General features: G+C 35.5%; 1 long non-coding RNA gene across 2 annotated transcripts in view; it reads left to right on the forward strand.

The window, feature by feature from the left end:
* The window catches only part of LOC116664911, a 127,056-nt gene that overhangs the window by 39,365 nt on the left and 64,847 nt on the right, over positions 1-22,844 (forward strand). The window contains exon 3 of one of the 2 annotated variants that reach the window (XR_004321452.1): positions 3,420-3,576. The exons of the other annotated variant lie outside the window; for it this stretch is intronic. This is a non-coding gene — a long non-coding RNA (uncharacterized LOC116664911). The remainder of the gene's footprint in view (positions 1-3,419; positions 3,577-22,844) is intronic. 2 annotated transcript variants of the gene reach the window in all.

Genomic DNA, 22,844 nt, shown 5'->3' on the forward strand with positions numbered 1-22,844 from the left:
TTCTAAAAGGTATATTATTAAGTACCTTTATAAGATGTGCACTAAACCTGTTTTTTTTTTTTTTTTAAGTTATTAGCAGTTTGATTTGTTTGGACATAGTTGCAGGTAGTAATTTATCATAGTCTCTTCTTTTATGAAAAAAAAAGTATCCATCAGATGTCATCCAATGACCTAAATCTGCCACGTGAACATCTTACATTTGGTTTAGAGTGAAGTATTTATGAAACTTTAAATCTTCATTCATGAATTTTTTGCTGTTGTTTAAGATATATAGCTATTTAATTGAATTATAGAAACTGAAAACTGAATGAGACCTTATAGATGATTTAACTATAACCTTCATTTTAGGATAAGGATGCTGAGATTTGGCTATATATATATATCACTTGCATAAGAACACGCATCAGATTTGGAAGACCTGAGGTTTGAACTAAGATTTTCACCCCTGATAGATCACCCTTTCTTGTACATCACCTGGAACACAGTAGATTCTCAATAAATATCTACTGACTGAATGAATGGATCATTGTGGCAAAATACTTTAACCCCACAAGCTACCCTTATAAGATAATGGATGTAAGGGAAAGAGATTCAAATTAAGAATCAGGAGGTTTCAGTTTGAGGTCAAGCCTAGTTACTTTTGAAGTCACTTTACCTGTAAGTTTTTGTTTCTAAAATGAAGTCATTGGCCTTATATAATCCAAGATTCTTTCATTTTTTAAAAATGTATACTATCAAAAACTTAAAGACTAATGACTGTGTTTTTGTTTAGTATGTTAACTGCAACTAGATTTAATAATCTACTTTGAAGTCTGTTTTTTGGGCTCATCTACCTTCATATTTTTGCCAAGAACATTGAAATTTATCTCAGATTCTGAGAAAAGTGCGCTCAGTATTTGAGGAAATATTTGCATGCAGGATGCTGATCAGGACCATTTTAATATTAGCTTATATTTTTAATGTTTCAAAAACATGCTACTAATTAGTTTTAAAATATGGGGCTAACAAGACCAGGACTGAGTATGTGGAGGTATGAAACACTTTTCTCTCCATCCTCCCTTATTTCCAGCTCCATTTCCTGATTTGTCTGAGATCCAGGGTCAGACTCATACTGACATTTGTGACATTTATGAAGGTTGGAAAGTGGCTCAATAGGAATCTTTGAAGGAAACCAGAGTGAGATAAGAGATAAAATGGCTCCAGAGACAAAAGAACTATCACAGCAAATGAAGGTGACTGTCACAATGGGAAGGGAGAATTAGTGTAGGATATAGATGTATGAATAAAATTTCTTTCTGCTTAGACTCTTGTGGGTGCTTATGACCTTGAAAACAGAGATGTTTGTGTGCTAGGGTTGAAAGCACTTTATCACGATGATCCCAAGCTTTTCTGCTTTGGGATTCCTTCTGCCTTCATACATGAAGAGATGAAAAAGTTGTGGGTTCTTGTCCCTGCGAATGGTGGTCACGTTGAGGTCACCAGTTGTGGGTTCTCATCTCGGAGAGTGGTGATCACATTGGGGTCACCAGTTGTGGGTTCTGTTCGTCATGGGTTTTGTCCAGCAAAAGTCCCCACTGCAGAAGAACAAAATTACTCAAGACTTTATCAAGTCAACAGAGTGACAGTGAGCCAGAGACCAACTTCCCGAGCTCCTCCAAAGCTCTTGTATTTACTGAGAATAGTCAAACAAAGAATCAAAATAAAATACGTCATAGGAATAAGTAAGGAGCATGGTGTATGTGCAGGGATGCAGGTCAGTATTTTCAGTTTGTGAAAAACAGAAACATTATAATCTTAATTTATACTTAGAGAGAAGGTTACAATATTAATAGTACAAACAGTTATTTTACACCTTAATCATGAGCAGGGTTACAGTGTTCCGAACAATTGATAATGAAAACCCAGACCAGCACAGAGTATACAATGATCAGAAATCGTCTAAACATGTGAAGCAGCCCAGCTGTTCCCAGCTAAGGGCTAAGTCGCAGTCTTCTGTGAGCAAGAGCAGCCTACACTATCCACCTGCGCCTGATAAGCGAAGCATGTCCTGCCGGTTAGGGCAGGGGACGAGTTATGGTTTTCTGTAAGCACAAGCAGCCCTGAATCTATGACCTCAAACTAAGCAACGCAAGCAAAGTATGTCTCTGCTTTTTACAGCAAGGAGACAGTTTGTAGCAGATTCCTGCAAAGCAGCTTCAAGGCAAATAAGCTAAATTCCATAGATAAGGTGGTGACTGGTATTGAGAGTTTAGTCTTTTGTGCTCTTAGACATTTTGCTTTGAATTAGCAGTATAAAGACAAATATAGAAAGCATTGGTTTTGATTATACATTTCTTATGTGTTTATATAAAGGTGAGAATATGATTTGGTAAAAGCAATCATTACAATATCAAAGTTTGTTAACCCAAGTTTGTGCTCCCACAAAAAGTGGCAACCATTTCTCTCCAGGTGAGGACTGGAGGTCAAGACTGGGTTAACACCAGTATGGCCAGAATAGAGTTGCAGGTGGTGTTCATGCCAGGAACTTGGAGGCAGAAAGATTTCTTAGGCACCAGATGTTGAGAAAATAGACACAACAGAGGATGTCAAAGGTCACTACCACCATTGTGTTCCTTGCCAAGCAGAATTAGCCAAAAGGAATGTTAAGAGCGAGAGTATAAGGGCAGCTGAGATAGGAAGCTACGCATAGCCTATGTGAGATATTCCTTCCACATTCGCATGGAAAATCCAAGGACACCAGAAAGGATGGAAGGCCTGCCATTTGGCAAGTGGAGACTATTAATATAGTGGTGTTGGGGAAAAAACATTACAGTGGCTATACGTAAGATCCACAAGCAGACAGTAACGAGGGACTCACTTGAGTTAAGATAATATTTCATAAAATAAAAATTTAAAATCTAACTAGTTTAGTTAAGATTATGGTTTGTATAGAAGAACCTGTTGTTGACCAAAATTGGAAGAGTGATTTCTTTCATATTACAAGTACAATAGACTGGTTTATAGATTGTACATTTGGTCCATAGTTCAAAAGCTGAGGTCCCAGGTTAGTCAAAGGGTCTCACATCAGTTACTGCCTAGGGCTGTTGATCACCCATATCCTATATTTTAGACATGTAGCTCAAAGGTGTCCTTTATGGTGTCTCTGTATTCCTATTGTCTGTTTTGATTTTCTGCATTAAATTTAGCAAATTTCTGCTCCCTGGTTATCTTGTTACTTTCTCTCTCTCAACATATCAAGACTTTTACCCAAACATTGCATCCGTAATGTAAAATAAGTTTGATTTGTGTTGTTATCTTGCCATTTAACCATTTAACAGCATGGTCACTTTGTGCTGGATTGGGGCTTTGAGGGAGTTTAATTGCGTTCATTTGGAGGTCCTGAAAAATCACTGCAGTGCTCATTCAGTTTTTCTCTTTAGGTCTCTCTCCTTCATTTGTGTTTGAAGGAAGGATGAGTTGGAGGAAGAAATAGGGAAGAGGAAGGAAAACAGTTCCCTTTCAATCTCCACTTGAGTTTTTAAGAAGAAACATCAAAGAAATTATTCCACATCTTAAAGTGAACAGATTCAGCTCATGGTAAAAAAAAACATTCATTTGTAAAAATACATTTGAGTTTTAACTTCAAAGTGGAGTCAGAATTTTTAGATTCTGACTATTTTTTTTTTTTGGTAGCCAGATTTGGTAAACATTTATTGAGGACTTACTCTGTGCCAGAGTCTTCAGATGTAATAAGTAAATAAAATCAGGGAGTGTTCCTTGAGGTAATTAATATTTAGTCACATTTTACTGATGAAGAAACTGAGGTGAAATAAAGTATGGCTAATAAATGGCAGGATCAGGATTAGAGTTCAGGCCCAGCCATTACTTCCCCAGTGTGCCCAGCAGTATTTCCCAAACTAATCTGTGCATAACTCACCTGAGGGTCTTGCTGAACAGTGGGTCCTAAAACAGCAGGTCTGGGGTGGAGCCTGAGATTCTGCTTTTGTAACAGCTCCCAGGGAATGCTGATGCTCTTGGTTCACAAACTACGCTTTGAGTGGCAAGGCCTTAAACCCTTCTCACTTGGAGACCCATAATGACAAGTGAAGCTAGAACAATTAGTACACTTATCAGTTTGCATATTTAGTTATTTTGTTTCCTGGAAAATCTTACATTGTTTTATTGATGACCCCAGAAGATAGTGGTTAGGTATACACGTGTTCTAGTCTGACCCAGCAAATACACAATATGCTTTTGAGAATGTGATATAAAGTGGCATATACTAGCAAGAAAATTACTCAGTGCTTTTTAAGTGACTTAATTTTTTGAAATAATAGATTGAAAACACATCCAAATTAGGTAATGTAGAGTTCTTGTGGCAGAGAACGTTTGAGTAAATCCTGGGTAAAATTACTTCCTAAATCAGTTGTATGGAAGAGAATTTAATTGAAGAGAATGAATACACCCCCACTGTTCTCTTTTCTTTGTTAGGCTTTAAATAGATAATGGACAACGCCAGCTGTAATCTAATTGAAGTCAGTAGTCCCCAGGTGTTCAGAGAGGCTTCTCAGTCAAAATTTTCCAAATCAGGTCTGATGTAGCTAAGCCTTTCCAAGGGCATTAAAATTGAAGTACATGTGTATTTCTTTTCAGTACTCCTAACTTAATGATGCCTTTTCTTGTGATTAAATGCACTAGTAAAACTGACTATTTTAAATTTAATTTATGGTAGTCAAGACAAGATTTCACTGATAGTAGAAGTTATAGCAGGCAGTCCATTTCTAACGAGAGAGTATTCTAAATTTTAGAATAAATATTAGACTTAGAAGCTCCCTTTCCCAATGTCAGGTGAAGACATTGAGTCCCAAAGAGATTTAATGACTTTTTAAGGTCAATCAAATTATTGGTAGCATAACTTTATTAAAAGTTTGGTCATTGGTCACCTGGCTACAAGGGTCAGGTAGGAAACATAATTCAGGGTTATAAATTAGAACATGGAAGGTGGTGATAAAGAAATACATAAGCACAGGTGAAGGGGTCACTGCCACACAGATGCAGCTGATGATTTACATGTGAAAATGGAGGTTCAGTATAGCAGATCATATGATTTTTAATTATCAGCTGGGACTCCAGATATTTTATGTAAAATATTTCAATTTTAAAATGCTAACAACAAAGAAAAAGAAAAACAAAAAACTGTATGAGTCTAACAAAACACACTTCCAGGGCAGATTTTGCCCATAGGGTTGCACTTTTACAGTCTCTGACCCAGGCCTTTGCTCTCTCAGTTTAGTGTGCCTTCATCAGTGATTTCTAGCAGCTCTCTGAAGTTCCCCTAGTAGCTGCTGTAGGAGTTGAGGAGAGGCCAGGTGGATAGGGTTCTGGTCCTTCCAATCCCATATCAACAAGGTCTCCACATAAGGACTGTTTGTGAAGAAGTGTTTAACTAATGATACTTATTTCACTAGTACCTCCTTACATGAAAATAAAAACTTAAGATCCTTCCCACTGTCCTTGAGGCAAAGTCATTTGATTTACAAGGCCAATGAAGAAAAACAAAATCATAAAAGAGAAACTCTTACCTCAAATGGGCACTATCCTGATGAAAAATAGTCAAGTTACCCTAATAATTTAGCACATTAATCAGCTAATTTTGGCACTGCTTATTGTGGAAAATTACCTGTGAAATGTAGCTGTACACATTTATTTATGTACATATATGTACATATGTATGTAAGAGAGAGAGGACACTCTATTTAGCGCTAGAATTACACTTTTTTCTTTCCCTTCTTCATGGCATTGAAAGAGAATTAAGTCCAGACATGAAGGAATGATGAGCTATTAGAATACCAGTGTTATCTGAGATGGAATTGGTGTTATGAAACGAGGGAGGTTATCAGTATTATCAACTTTGGCATTCATTGACAGTCTCCACTATTTGTGAGCCTCTGGAAGGCTGATGTTATATAATGTATAGTCATTTTTTTCCAAGACACAAATGTTATTTTACTTTTATTTATTTATTTTTAATTGAAGTATAGTTGGTTTTTATATTCATATCCTTTTCATATTCTTTTTCATCATAGGCTATTGTGGGGTACTGAATATAGTTCCCTGTGCTAAACAGTAGGACCTTGTTGTTTATCTATTTTATATATAATAGTTAGTATCTGTAAATCCTGAACTCTCAATTTATCACTCCACTCCCCCTTTCCCCTCCTGGTAACCACAATTTTGTTTTCTGTGTTTGTGAGTATGTTTCTAAATAAGTTCATTTGTGTCTTTTTTTTTTTTTTTTTTTTTTTTTTTAGATTCCACAAAAAGTGATATCATATCAATGGCATTTGTCTTTCTTTTTCTGGCTTACTTCATTTAGTATGGCAATCTGCAGGTCCGTCCATGTTGCTGCAAATGGCATTATTTTGTTCTTTTTTGTGGCTGAGTACTGTATTTAGTGTGTGTATATATATATATATATATATATATTTTTTTTACACACACACACACACACACACACATATACATACATACTGCATCTTCTTTAGCCAGTCATTTGTCAGTGGACATTCATGTTGCTTCCATGCCAAGATACAAATTTTAATTGCATGGTCAATGATTGCTATGGAGGAGAGGGACAATTAACTGCTGTGCAAACTTAGACTATCATTAAACATTTGTAAGGATGAAATAAGTTAATACAGTTAAATAAGTTAATACAGGTACAGTGTATCTAGCATGGAGAAAATATTTAATCAATAGTGGCTGGTATTATGATTAATTATTTCTTTATGTTGTGGCTTTACTGTTTAGAATGCACTACCCATCACCTTTGCTTGATGACCTGTTATGATACAGTTCAAATGCTATGTCCCCTAATACCTTGACTGAGAAATATTACACAGGCACATCATTTCTGATACATACTCTTCTCCAGATTCCTTTTGTATCTACCCTAATGAGGTTGGATAGTACATGGTATAAAATTTAAGGATGACCTTATTATTTATTATAATGTTTTATCATGTGCAGGATTGTGTAGGGTATAAGACTTTCCCTTCCCTAAGGCTTACAGAATATTGATTTGAAATCATGTTATGTGAGCTAAAATAATCAAATTTATGTAGTCATTGATGTAAGTTGTCAAACTATAATAGGAAGGTAAAAATAAATATTGTCATTGAATAAAACTTTTCATAAAAATTATGAGAAATTAAAAAATATAATCATTGTGAAAAATAATCAAGGCTGTCTTCTTTTGCTGTATTTACTAACAACTCTCTACATGTGGACTTTATGAGACATTTGGGTTTTGAATCAAAGCAGTAAATATATAATTTATTTTGTTTTTGAGCTGTGCCTTCGTAAATACATTTCAATGCATAGTTGAGCTAAATTTCATTTAGTTTATTTTATTCCACTTTTGAAGATCATCTACCTCGTCTCTAACTTGCACTTATGAATATTTTACTCAATAATGCTTTAACTCAATAATGAGAAATTGGAGTTATTCTCTTAAGTTAAAAAAGAAAAAGGAATCTTCTATGGGGGAGGGAGCTGCAGTGTTCTTGACTTTCTGAAATGTTTGCATGTCTAATTGACTGAGAGATATTTTGGGGGTCACACCTATGATCTCCTAGCCACTCTGCATGGCTACACACTGAGATTTTTCAGCCATCTTAATTTGCAGATTGATAAACTGACAGTCAACTTCAGGAATTTCTCATAGAAATATTTTGTGGAAACTAAACTTCAGTAGTCACTATAGGAATTAAGGTTTAAAAAATTATGTCACTACCATTTTCTTGAACTTGGCAAATGAAGTAGATAAAACTTTCTCTACTTCTCCTATTTTACAATGAAAAAAAATCACTTAAGAATGTGTTCTTTTTAGTTGACTGTTTATAGACTTTAATGGACTTGAAGGTCAGACTTGATTGCCACATTAACTGTGTAGTATTGGGAGGTTTGGTGTTTTAGTTATTTTTTTTATAAGATCAGAAACAACTCACTGTGTCTAGAGCTTCAAGTTTGTAATGATGCATAGTATTAGTTAGAACTCTAGGTTGCAAGTTCTAGAAAATGAAACTCAAACTGGCATAAACAAAATATGGAATTGAACACTTCACATAACTCAAAAGCCTAGGAAGTATGGCTGACTTTTGGTGAAGTTTGACCCAAGGGCTCAAATGATGTCATCAGGATTCTATTTCTTCCTATTCATTGGCTCTGCCTTCCACTGCTTTCTACTGTAGGGGCTGAGTTTTTAACAACATGGCAAGTGCTGTTTTGAATTCCTGGAGTAAGAGAAGGAGCAGTTCCCTTAAGAAGAAGAAGGGTTTGGGCCATGTGGCGTTCTGTTCAGGAGAAGAGATAGGTATAGGACATCCTAATAATATCTACTTCAGAAGCCAGATTTGAAGCATGTGACCTAGTAAGTCATCTGTAACCAAAGGAAAAGGAATTTTAATTTGAATTTTTAATTGCATCAGATTTTTAGTAGCTTTACTCATGCATCTCAGTAGTAGGGATATGCATGCCAGGAAGACCAGATGTTCATCTTCACTGTCCTTCTCCTTGAGAAATGCTTAGATGGCTCCTACCTGTGTTTAGCTCTACAACACTTATTTCTGCTCCAATTCTAAATAGACACATTGTTTAGATTTGTTAATACGGTTAGCAATCTGTTTCTCTAAGATTCTGCCTATTTCTGATGTATTTCACTATGTGTTGTTTTTATTATTTAATTATCAGAGGGAAATTTTGTTTTCAAATTCTGGGCAGGAAGCTAAGTGTTGCCCTATTTATCACCTAATCCATTCAGAATTTTGGAGTGTTTCGCACATTTTTCTGAAGAGGCAAAGGTAATTTAGCAGAGTAATTTCTTTTATAAGTAAATTCTTAAGTACTAAGTGTACCTTAACGTGTTACTTTTGTTATTAAGCAACCTACTTTGTTCTGCACAAAGCATAATTTGGCTGTATATAAGTAAATTTAGAGGATTAGGGAGAAATCTATGAAATTGTTTTTACCATCTGCTTTGATGTAGAAAGATGCAGTAGTAGCTGCTGGAATATTCTTCACTTCATTTTTTTCCATTTACCTTATTCTACCTTTCTCATCATGCATTACCTCTTTAACCAAGATTTTTTATATGACAGTACTGTCCTCATATTTATCCAAACCCCAAACCCGAAGTCATCACATATGCCCTCATCTTGTTCAGCCCACGTCAATTAGTCACTAAATCCTATGTATTCGACTTCCTGAAAGCTTTCTGCTCCCTTTCACTCCGTTGCTGCGGGTCTTCACAACTTCTCAGCTACCTGTTGCCACTCTCCAAACAGGGTCTGTCTGCTTTAAGTCCTTCCCCACCCCAACTCTCCCAATTCTGGTTCTAGCCTCATCTTAGCCCTGCAGTAAAGGTTATTTTTTTCTGATATGCTGATTTGATTGTATAACTCCTTTTAGATGAACTCTTATAGCCTTCAGGATGTGGTTCTGATGCCATAGTTGGCCCACAAAGTCCATTGTGATCTGGCATGTGACCACTTATTCAGCTTAATTTTCTGCCTTGGTGGCATATGTATTTTTTGCTCTAGACAAATCAAATGAACTTGCATCTTTTTTTCTTTTACACAGATCACTTTGCAAATGACTTTGTCCCCCCTCTTTCTCAGTAACTCTTACTCATCCTTCTAAATTTTGTTCAATCATTATCTTTCTTCTAGTGGCTCTTAAAATCACCAGGACTCAATCTGATGCCCTTAATCTAGCCTTTTTAACACTTTAGCATAGCACTTTGCACACTGCAATGTAAGTGTTGATTTACTTGTTGCCTTCCATATGGTAAGTGATGGCTTGAGGGTAAGGTCTGAATCTGGAGTAGTACTAGGCCCTTGGGAGGTGCTCAGTAAATATTTACTGACTGAATGTGTGGTGGTTAATTTTCATGTGTCAGCTTGGCTAGGCTATGGTCCCCAGTGGTTTGGTCAAATACTAGTCTAGATTTTGCCGTGAAGGTGTTTAGTAATGTGATTAAGAAGATTAACAATTATAATCGGTTGACTTTGAGTAAAGCAGGTTACCCTCCATAATGTGGATAGACCTCATCCAATAAGCTGAAGGTCTTAACAGCAAAATCAGTTTTTTGGAGAAGAAATTTTACCTATAACAGAAATCTTGCATGAGTTTCCAGACTGCTGGCCTGCCTTACAAATTTCAGACCCAACTCTGCAACTTCCAACTTTTGTCTGAGTCTCCAGCTGGCCAACCTACCCTACAGATTTCAGACTTACCAGCTTTGACAAGCATGTGAGCCAGTTCCTTAAAATAAATCTCATTCTCTTTATGTGTGTGTTTATTCTTGGTTCCGTTTCTTTAGAGTATCCTGACTGATACAGAATGTATTAATTGAGTTAGGACATTCTGAACATATTTTATCCCAATCATTTGGAGAGATACTATAAATATTATAGTTTCATATTTAATGAAATAAAAGAATACAGGTTAGTTGCATCTAAATTTAATTAAGCTCTCACAGGAAGCTTCTAATAAAATGTTATTTGTTGAGAACTGTATGTGCAAAACTTTTAGTGGACTAAGTTTATGACATTTAAATATTGCATCTTTGTAGCAATTCAGAAAGTGAAAATAGGGTCTTTTTACTGGAGGCTTAGGAGTCCACCTTTAAAAGATCGGATTACGGGAATATTGGCATCCTTGGTTCTAAACTTGTTTTTTTGTTCATCAGTATTTTTGGTGATAGAGTTCTGGTCAGTTTTGCAAAAATAACCTGAAATTCAAAGTATGGTTTGCACTTCTATTTACATGTTTTTATAACATGCCAAAAATGTGATAAAGTGTTAGAGCTCTTTGAGCTAATTTCCATTTATTTCCCTGAAATGTTCTATGAGGAAATGGAGAGCAACAATGGAATTTTACAGCTATGCAGGCATTGACTTATCCTTTATCTAAGGCATTATTCACCTCAGTGGACAGACTAATTTTCTTTCATCGAGATATCAGAAAAATAGATTTCCCATATAAAGCAAAAATGAGCCAGAGAAGATTAAGATAAATATGTCTATGTGAACTAACATCTCTCTCTCTAAACCAAGTAATTAGTAGGATCTTGAAGTTTAAACAATTGCCAAATGCCTGTGAGATAAATAAATTTAAAAAACATTTATGGAAAAGTAAGAGTTACAATGGCTGCAAGCTAAGCAGTCTTCTTGTAGGTCTTAGTTTTGGTGTTATCAGATACTTCTGACTTAATCCAACTTTGTGCCATTTGAGCTAAGATTTAATTCAGCATTTAGTGTGCCTCTACTATGAATAAAGCCCTATACTAGATGTTTTGGGAGACTCAAAGATGATATGTAACTTGAAACAGATTGAGTTAGAAATAATTAATAGAAGTACAAAAATGTTTTAGAGAGAAAAATGGCTAAAAGGTAAGACTAATTCCAAGTAATAGAAGTTGGGTATGGTTCACAGGATTGGAATTTGAGCTGGACCTTGAGAAACGATCCAGTACTTTGAGTAACAGATATTGGAGCGGGAAAGAAGTTTCCAAGCATCAGAACAATTTGAACATCAAAAGGAAGATATGGAAGGCAGGAAAGCACAAAGCCATTTGGAGCAGGGTTCCAAATCCAGATAATGGTTGGAGAGGGAAATCTTGGCACCCAGGAGACTAGTTTTAAGGTTATTTTAGTGATCCAGAGGAGCACTGATGAGAGTCTGAGCTCAGACAGGGGTGATGGGAGATAAAAGGAAGCGCATATGAAAGACAGTGTAGAAATATTATGTAATATTTTAAGGCCTCAGATAAGATGAACTCTTTAAAAATGAAATTTCTTCTGTTTGTAAATAGACTTTTGCTAATAACCTAAACTAAATTTAAAAAGAAAGAATTCAAATCTCACAGAAATTTAAGTAATCATGGTAAAAATACATGAATATTCATCTATTGTTTTTACCTCTTCCAATAAAAAGGTGGATCTTTAGAATGGAAAAATATAGTGTAAACATCTATGAAAAAGTAAATAGAGTGCTGAATTGTTTTAAGTTCGATTGTTTAGTCTTAATTAAACTGAATCCTAGGGTATGAAAGAACTTTTGGTGTGTCACAGGCCAATAATTATTGGTGATTTTGAAGGGCCCTATAGAATGGGGATGGACAGGATGCAGAGATGGGTAACAACTATTTAAATTGTTAAAGGTGTGTGTGTGTGTGTGTGTGTCTGTCTGTCTGTCTGTTAGATGTGGATGGAGGGATATATCTTCTGGGAATAGAATAATGAATTTAACAACAATTCCTAGAAGAATCTGGAAGAGAATTGAAGAGTAGATTATTATGTACATAGAAATAATGTGTTCAATATTAGGAAACATCAGGGGTTCAAAGAACAAATCATGCTCAATTTGGTTCCTTTTTATTTTAATTGTTTTGTTATAACAGTAGTATATATTCATGAAAGAAAATTTGAACCACCCAGAAAAAATAATCTAAATATAAACTTCATTGACATTTGTCTGAGTCTCCAGCTGGCCAGCCTACCCTACAGATTGTACATTTCTTGCCCTTAGTTTTGGGACTTCTGTGTAATGTGTTTAGAGGTCATTTTTAGATTTAATTTTTATTAAGTCCAAAAAATATGCAAATATCATTTATTTTAAAAAAATTTTATCAAATTATTCTTCAAGACTCATAATGAAAATTAGCAGTCCCTTGCCCTGTTCTCAATACCAGAAGCAACTGTTTTCGACTGTTTTTGCTGTTTCTTTTGGAATTTACTTTTGTATTTACAATAATAGATTTTTCTTTGATGACATGACTTTCTAGATCTATTGACTTTCTGTTATGGAAGATGAGAATTTGCTCTCTCGCTCCAGCATTACCCCTCACCCAACCCCCGCCTATCCACATCTACTTTGTTTTCTCCCATATTGTTAGGTCACAAATTTTTGGTTAAATAAACATTTACTGTCTCTATTACTATGATGATTATATAAATTTTATTTACAGTTCTGCTCTTCCGTGTCCTATTATCATATTTCCTTTCTTGTGAAATTTTTTGTTTTCAGGGGAGATCTTTTTTCTGTGCTTAGTTTTTTAATGTGCTTGTCATTAAGTAAATTATCAATTGATTCAAACACATAAACCAATGCCTCAGTTTCATTGTTTTCTTGGTGAAATATTTGTATGATTATCTTGGTGACTTATCTGGAACAATCTGACCTCTGAGCCCAAAGCTCAGCTGGCCCCAGGACTTTCTTCCCTTCACAGTCATCTTAAGGATTATCCTCACCTTCTTCCTGAATGAGATCCTTTTTTTTTTTTCTAGATTTCACGTTTTCCTATTTGTAGGTTTACTCCCTTGTTTTGGTGGAACATACCCCTCTGTGGCTTCCTGAGAAATAATTTATGGAAGTATACTCTTTGAGACTTTGTATGTCTGAAAATGCTCTTATTTTGCCTTCACTCTTGATTAACAGTTTCCAGGCACAGATATCTAGGTAGAGAATATTTTTTTCTTCAGAATTTTGAAGGCATTTTTTTCTTTTCCTTTTTTTGGTTTATTTTTCCCTCCTTTTAAATAAAAATAAGTATGTATTTACACATCTATGTATAGATTCCAGCTAATCCTTCTGTTTTTTTTTGTCCCACCTGTACCCGTACCTTTAGTACTATTTTCCGTCTTTGAGTCTTTCTGGGATTATTCAGTGTAAATCACTAATGTTTTGGCTCCCTCAGCCATATCTTTTTGTTCTATTAAATTGGTTACTTCTCAAATTCAGAATTTTATTTTTATTTTCTCCTGTCTACTGGCTTCTTCTTTCCCATATTCTTTGTGCTTTTGATTTTATGACTTAAAAATTACTTTATTGGCATTTTGTGAGGGAATGGAGGTAGATTCATGTTCAATAAGCAACTATTTGGTCTGTCTAGAATTTTTTTCTCATTTAATATTCTACATTATGAAAGTCCCTATATTATTACACACTCTTGGGTAAACAGTTAAATTAAAGTCAGTGTTTGCATAATATTGCATGAAATGAATATACCATCTTTCTTAACCTTTCTTTTGCTGGTATATATTTCAGTTTGGTTTTTTTTATCACAATGAATATGTTTCTGTGATTTTTTTTTTTTAGTATGGAGAATGATTTTAACTAAGAAGGAATTTACTAATGATACGCTACCGGATCCTGTATTTGGCCCTGTCATTAACTTTTTTTAGTGGCTTTGATAAAGTAAATTCTCAAAGGCCTCTTCTGCCTGTAGAATAAGGTTTAGGACAGATTCTATTCATTTTTCATGATTCCAGAAGGCATGATGGATAAAAGTTTTTAAGGAGACAGGCTTTAGTTCAATAAAAGAAAAAGTTTTTCTATTTAGAGTTGTGCAGAAAAGAAACAGGGCTGCTTAGTATGAAAATAGGCCCTCCTTCACTAAACAGTGAGCTCTAGGAGGGTGGAGACCATCTGGTTTCCTAAAGTCCAATCAGCCCCTAGGACAGTGCTGTCACAGGGTGGGCACTTAATAAATATTTATTTAATGTTGAAAGCATGTATGCTATTTTACCACCAGATACAATTGTAGAAGCAGAGATGCTTGTTCTTAGTGAAAAGTTTACCTCTTAAAATCTGTCTTTGAAATTTTCTGCATCCAAAAGGAGACCCTAAAAGCCAACAGCTGATAACATAGGGAAAAAAAATGAAACCAATATCTAAAAGTCTCTTTTTTGACACCTGTGTAGAACAGTTATCATTAGTGATACCAAGTTAGATAGCTAACTCACATGGCTATGTTATTTCAATAGTCGGAAGATTAATGACTTAATTTGCTTTAGTAGTGAGTTCTTCCCATGTCCCCATCTTTTCTGCCTTGTAATCACAGGCCATTGTTTTCATTGTTCTCTCCTTAAACTTGATTACAGAGAGTGTTGTTTTTCCCCTGTTGGTGTCCTCTTTATTTAGCAGAATCATTTCATTTTGATCATCTTTCTGCCAAAATAATGAAAAAAGATCAAATTACCTAATCAAATATAAAACTTAATCATGTATTTTTGTATTTAATACTTTAAAAAATCATCTTATAAGTTAACTTCCTTGCATGTTTATTTATCTTCTTTCTTAATATACATATTTTGCCTAAACAGTCATTATTATTTTGCCTTAGTTAAATGCTTAGAGTGGGCTAGGAATTTACATGGAATTTGCAGATGGCAAAACTTTAGTTCTTTATAAACCATCTGATATTACTTTGCATGTAAAGCTCAAAGTTATAATAATTTGTAACATCCCTGAAAGAAACATGTCCTTTAGTATTCTCTTTTGTATTGCTAGATTGTCTGTCTGGTTCACTGACTTACAACCAACTGTTTCAAAATTGAACATGGAATTAATAACTCTTGAATACATTTTCCTGAGCCTGTTCAAATAGGGTTAATCTACATCTAAATGCTGATAGCATCATCTTAATGTCTCGTATCATTTATCCCTTTTGACATAGTACTTGTAGTGGATAAAAAGAGCTAAATCTCTCCAGGGCAGTGTCCATGATTGACAAGTCTGGATTTCCTGAAAACTGCTACGAGAGCTCAATAAATATTTGTGAAATAGATTGAATTAAGTATATATTTGAATCCATATTTTTGCGTTGATAAAAACATTATATAAATATAACAGAGAAAATAATATTTTATTAACTGATATCAGGATTCCTGTTTTAGAAGGGAACTACCTAGTTTAGAAAAGTGCCTTCAGAAATTGCTTTTTTAGGTGGAAGGTGATGCCCTCAGGGAGAGCATGAATAAGAAATGAATAGGGATACCTGGGTGTAGGTGGGGAAAAAAAAGACGAAGAAAAGGAGGCAGATAAAGGTGTCTGTGTTGTGGGGGGAGAGGCTTCTAGACCATGTGGCAGGAACCTGCAGGCTCTGGAGGAAATAGGACATTACAGCTGTGGGGTGGTTAATAATGTCCGAGACTACATGTGACTAATATTCCAACTGAAATTGTTTGTATTGCTCTATGTAAACCCCCTTAGTACACAACTCCAGGGAACATGGTTCACTGAACAGTAATATATTGAATACACCAATGTGAGCCCAAACTTTCATTCAAGTCTACTATAGAAATGTACCTCGAGTGAGTAGTTTGGAGAAGGAATCAAGGAAATCAAGCAGAGTCCCAGACTGGATTTGGTTTAGAGCAGTAAGAAGAGAATAGCTATAAGAACTGAGAGACATAAAAATCAGAGATTTGGAGCTGTCAATGAGAATTAGCAGATGTCACTGGACTTCACATAGCACTTGGGGTAGAGGATAGTCTTTCTGATTTTATTTACAACTAAAAGGCATTGTGAACTCAAATGATACCTGGGTTACATAGGCATGGCTGAGATTATCAAAGGCCTAAATCCTTTTCACCTCCCTAACAATAGGAAATCCAGTTTTTTGACAACTGGCTAGAGATTCAGTAAGGACCAGAAAGTTACCAAATCACACAACCTATGATATCACTTATATTTAAGTGAGTTGTCTCACAATAAAGCTAGCTCTATTAGACAAAATAAGTATACTATGGGTTAAGCACTGTTTAAGGACTTTACGTACAATTACATATGGATCTTAACTCTTCACAACAAGCTTACAAGTAAATAGGTTGTTAATTCTAAGTTGACAGGAAACTAAGTCATGGAAATGTAAGTCAGTTGCCTAAGCTCTCTCCCAGATCCAGTTAATAGCAGGGCTGGGATTTAAACCTAGGTAGTCTTGTTCCAAATGCCATGTTCTTAATAACGATAAATATTCTGCACTGTTCTTATTTAGCATAGTCAAAAGTCTGAGCCACAGAAGAGGGTGAAACCATCTTAAGGTTTTAAGTAAAAAGAAATGTAGGTCAGCAAGTGAGAACAGCTCTGCCTAACTGTTCAGCGCTATTGTTACTTATTTGTGTTAAGAACTGTTGTGAGTTACCTAATGGCTCTGATGCCTTTCATGGGGAAATTTTGAGACAAAATGAATATACAAGTGACACATTTAATCAATGTAGAAAAAGGTCCCATAGAAATTGCAAGGTTGTGTATGAATACTACAGGTAATTTGAACCTTCAGCTAATGGTCCAGTAGAACTGAATAATGCCTCAACAACTCTTTGAGTTGAAAGATAGAAACTATCAATAATTCAAGCTTTGAAGGATATTTCCTAAACCTTGAATATTTTCTCAGTGGTGCTGTCAGCTGTGAAGGAAAACAGATGCTGGATTGAGTAACCCTTTGGCCTTAACCAGGCTTAAATTTTTTTTGTATTTCTAATTTTAATTTGATTGTTTTAACATCATATTACCTGTGCACAGTAAAATTTATCAGTTAGAGAGGGCCTAGGATGTTCCTCTTTGTTATTAGTTCCCAGTGTGGTCAAAGGCATGAGTGAGAGAGGAACTGGCAAGCAAATTAAAGGCCTTGGGTCAGAGTCTATAGGAAACTAACCCGTGGCAGTCCATCTATCACCCACACTGTCTGGCAACTTCAGTGCAATTACACTAGGTTTAAGACACTAAATATAAAGTGCTACACAAACAGACTTAAAACGGGTGAGATGGAAGCCTGTAGCACTTTGCCAGGATTAATACAACAGACACTGTGAAGAGACAGAAAGTCCCAGTATACGTTCAATTCCCGAGAAGTAGCAATTTCGGCAGAAGCTCCATAATGCAATATAATACCATTATTTTTCCATTTATAGTTCAAAATGTAATGATTGCTTCCTGTGAGAGCAGAGATCTTTGTTAAAGGAAAAGGTTATTGTGATAGAGGCAGGGAACGATGAGCTAAAAAGGGCAAAACCAGATTATTTAAAAAGAAAACTTCAGTTTTTGAAAAAGAAAATACTTGGTCAATGTTGTATTATTCATTCTATAAACTATAATGGAGGCCTAGGTGAGGGGAAAAGATGGTGAGGTGGGAGGAAGAGTAACATGAAATCCACAGTCCTGATCCTACTTAAGAAGTGTTGATCCAGCCTGAGATAGATCTGGGTGATGGTAATTAACACTGAGACCCAGATTTCATCCAATTTTACCTAAGTTGGTAAGTTTTAAAGAATCTTCCAGCTATTTCTTTTTCTTAATTTTTTTTTAGGGACCAATTGAGTGCTCTTTGTGAAATGGAGGCTTAGACATTTCTTTACCAGTGCCTCTTGTGTGATTTTTGTGGCAAGAACTAAGTGCTAGATACCATGAAGCTATGAAAATAAGACTCTGGCTCTGCCCTCAGGGAACTTACGATTTTATAAGGGAGATAACCTGTACTGAAAATAATATTAAAAAGTCAGGAAATAGCTCAGAGTGCTATGAGGGCTTAGAGTTGGAAAGATTACTTGCAGTGAAGATGTGAGAAGGATTTCATAGGGAGTTCAGGAGGGTGTCCTGAAGAGTGAATAATTGTATTTGACTAGAACCTTGGGTATGAAATAACATTATTTCTGCTGGCTGAAATTTAGGGTTGCAAAAATGACTCCTTCTCTGAGGTGGCCTGGAAGTTTGGGGACGGACTGGAACATGACTTAGTAGCATATAGGCATGATTTAGTCCTTTCACAGGCTCTAGGCAACAGCTGACCACTCTCCACCTTTGCGTCTGGCACAGGGGAAATTAGCCTGGATCCATTCCTTGACATTGTGTCAGAACTCTGAAGAAAGAATTCCTTCCCGTGTGTTGAATTCTATCCCATATCATTCCATGCACAATTTTTATTTATGTATTTGCTTTTACTTAGGGATTTAATTATAAAAGATAGAGATTCACTTTTTAAAAAACCCTTGGATGACACATCCTACAAGAAACTCAGTTTATTTTTAATATATTTTATTAATTCTGTTGGATAGAAGATTGGTTAGAGGAAAATCTTTTAATATTTACTAACACCTACTTTTTATGACACTGTGTGCTCATATTCACAGTGAAGAATCAGAAGATACCTTACATTACATAATATGAAACCTTTTAAAATTAATTTTGAATTCTGCTTTAGGTTTCTACCTTTTAGGTTATAGTTAAATAATAAATCAATGCTCAAGAGACCCTAAAATCATTTGGATATGTATACAAAATATAAAATTTCTCTAGAAGTCTATGAAATTAGGGGAAAGAAAATGAACCCCAGGGCTCCTATTTTAGTTAGTGATTTAGTTAATGTCCCCAGCAACCTTGATCAAGTCTTAGTTTGCAATTATTACAAAAGGTACAGACTTTCCTCTTCTTAATGGGGAAATATTCATTGTCTTGAAATGAGTGCTAGATCTACTTCAGGCCCTCATTATCTCTTCTCTGGGCTATAATAAGAACCATCTAATTGATCTCACTGCCTTCTGTTTCTCTCTCCTGTAATCCAGCCCAACCCCTGAGAAACTCAGCTTGCTAAAACATAGATCATGTCATCTTCTTGCAGAAAATCCTTCAATAATTGCCTGTTATAACCTGTTCTTAGCTCAGATAGCTTGTCTTGATTTGCAAGGCCATCACCATCCAGTTCCTCCATATATCTTACATGCTCTAGTCAAAGTTGTTAACTTCTCTGCAAACATTCCTACTTCCACACTTAAGCCCACACTATCTGGAAAATCTTCCCTGGCATTTCTAGTTGCAGAAATGCTCATCATCCTGCAAAATCTGACCCTAGCAAGTTCTTTTACTCTAACTCTACTCTGCCCTAGCCCATCACAGTCAAGCCAAAAAGTGAGTTCCTCTTCCTCTGAATTCCCAAACTCACTCTTTGACCCACCCATAAAGCACTTAACCGCACTCTTCCTTGCATTATAATGACTTATGTGCTTATTTAAACCCCTCCTATACTGTAAAATTGTTGAAGACCAAAATCACATCTGCTCATCCTTATATCTCACAGCACCTGTCCCAGTAGCCTGCACATTATTGTTGTACATAATAAATTCTATTGCTTGGAAGATATATTTAATGCAGTGTTTCTTACTCAAAGGTTATGAGTGTCATTCATCTTCTTGGGAGCAATCGGGGGCCTCCAGTAATTTCTTTGGGTTTCTTGTCCTGAAACTTCTGACTCATTTTAGGCCGTATTTCAAAGTAAAATATTTTAATTAGAGTTGATAAAACTGGACACAATATCAGAAGAGTGCCAGCAAAGGAAATGCTGCAGATTGTACTTGTGAATTTGTTGAGCTCAGGATAAGGAAGCAGCATCTGTTCCAGAAATGTCTACCAGTTAAGACCCCAAAAGTCAAACATACCTAACCACCCTGCATATCACATTATTTCAGCAGGAGGTGCCAAGAAGAAAAGGAGCAATCTATCATCTGCTAAGCCATCTGTTTCATAAGACCTATTCCTTATTTAGTGCCATTAGGGTTTTCATTTCTTTAAAAAAATGATTAGCATCATCAAAGACCTCAAATAAGAACATATGATAATGTTATCTAATAGCCACGTCTATTAGTAGCAGCTTCTATTTTTCTCATAGTTGTTTCCCTACTGAATTATGTCCTTTACAATATGTGTAGTATGGAAAGAGCACAATTTGTGAATCAGAAGCCCTGATTCTGAATCCTAACTCTGCTTCCTACTAACTTATCTAGGACAATTGCCTACATCTGACCTTAAACCTCTTCCTCTGAAAAAATGTAAATAACATTTACCTCACAGGATGTGAGCTAAAATATAAGCCCCATGAAGGCAAGAATCTTCATCTGGTTTGTTCATTGATGCATTCCAAGCACCTAGAACATTGTTTGGCACGTTGAAAATGCTCATTAAAGACTTGTTGAATGTGGTAGTACTGAAATAAAATTGATAGCTATAGAAATACCTTGAAGCCTATTATCCAAATAATAGAATTTTAGGATTAGAAGCAGAAGGATCAACTAATGCAGTCTTCTTGGTTTATAGATGAATAAACTGAGGACCAGAAAGACTGACTTGAACAAGATGTTGCAACCACACAGTTGTGGAGCTGGCACAGTCATTCAGGCTTCCTACATTCTAGTTCAGGTCTATTCTACAGAACCATGCCTTCTTCTCCTGTTTTTAGCTGAAGTATAGTTGATTATTGTGTTATTTTCAGGTATACAGCATAGTGATTCAGTATTTTTACAGATTATATTCCATTATAGGATATTGTAAGATAATGGGTATAATTTACTGTGCTATACAGTATAGCTTTCTTGTTTACCTATTTTACATATAGTAGTTTGTATTTGTTAATCCCATACCCCTAATTTGTCCCTCCCCACTTTCCTCTCTCCTTTGGTAACCATAATGTTTTCTCTGTCTGAGTCTGTTTCTGTTTTGCGTATACATTCATTTGTATTATTTTTTAGATTCCACATATAAATGATATCATACAATATCTGTCTTTCTTTGTCTGACTTATTTCATTAAGCATAATGTTCTCTAGGTCCATCCACATTGCTGCAAATGGCAGACTTTCTTTTTTTTAAGGCTGAGTAATATTCCACATAATATAATACTGCACTTTTTTTTTATCCATTTGTCTGTTGATGGACACTTGGGTTGCTTCCATGTCTTGGCTGCCCCTATTAACATTGGGAGTTACTGATATTGTGCCCTTTACCAATTTTTAGAAATGCTTCATCGTATCTGTCAAGTCTATTAACAAGTTCTTCACATATTCAAACACCATTCCAAACACTCTGTCAGTTCCTTTTTCTTTTCAGCTCTGCAGAATTTTTTCCTGAAGGTCTCTGTCTCCTGCAGCAAGCTGAATGGCTATTCTTTGGCCTGATGCAAGCTGTCATCCTGAGATTTTCCTGTCTCAGTTCCCCTATTTTTCCTGAATTCTCATTTCTTCCTCTTTCTTTATTTGAATCCTCATTATACAGAAACATGTGGCCTATAAGCTTTCTGTTGCCTCTATACTTGAATTCTGTGGGAGGAATTGGCTTGTTTCTTCTTATCCAACCCTGAAAGTGCTGAAATATCAACTTCTAGTCATTTTGTCAGTTCCTATTCCTCTGTTGACTTTCCCTCTTCCGAAGTTTGCTGACATCCCTTGTCTACTTTGTTCTCCTCTAATGTCATTTTAATGGGATTTGTAACAGGAAGTTTCTATATTTTGTTTTAAATTTCTCCCCTCATCACTCCTTCCTTGCCATCAACCCCAAAAAAGTGCTCAGCAGAGTAACTGCCACATGTTGATCCTCAATATTTGTGAAGTGAAAGAAGCATAAGTGACATTATTGATATTCCTAAATACTAATTTCTCAAAAATATATTATTTAGGTATAAGTTTAAAAGGAAAGCTTTTTCTTTTTAATTCTTATCAAGAGAATGTTGTTTGCAAGGTTTTTTTTTTTTAAAAAGGCATTTGAGAAATATTAAAAATCTGAGATCTTTATCAACAAGAATGAAATTTAAGTAGTGTTAAGAGATGATTCCTATTAAGTAACTAAAAACTGACATAGTTTCTTTGAAAGCCATAAATAGTTCTTAGTAAGTTTCTTAATTTGGTCAAAAAGTATGATGATGACAATCATTACAAAGACTATAGCTGAAGCTCTTGTGTTCTCTATACACTGGTGACCATATAACTTATTTTCCAAACCAAAACTATTTTAAAGTGAAAGGGAGGGAGGGGCTCTCAATTGTGCAATGTTAGGTGTAAATGAGAATTGTCCTGGGCAACTGGGACACTTGGTTTCCTTACTGATACTGCAGATTAGGTTGTGAAAGACCCAGAGCTATAACTTACAGAGGAGAAAGTTGGGGTAAGTTTCTAGGGGGAAGGTCCAGGATACTGATGGATCTGTAATATAAGTAAGATTCAGGATAGCTATTTAAATAAATAGACTGTATATTGAGTTCAT

This window comes from Camelus ferus, chromosome 1 (genome assembly GCF_009834535.1).
Source record: "Camelus ferus isolate YT-003-E chromosome 1, BCGSAC_Cfer_1.0, whole genome shotgun sequence".
Lineage (NCBI taxonomy): Eukaryota > Metazoa > Chordata > Mammalia > Artiodactyla > Camelidae > Camelus > Camelus ferus.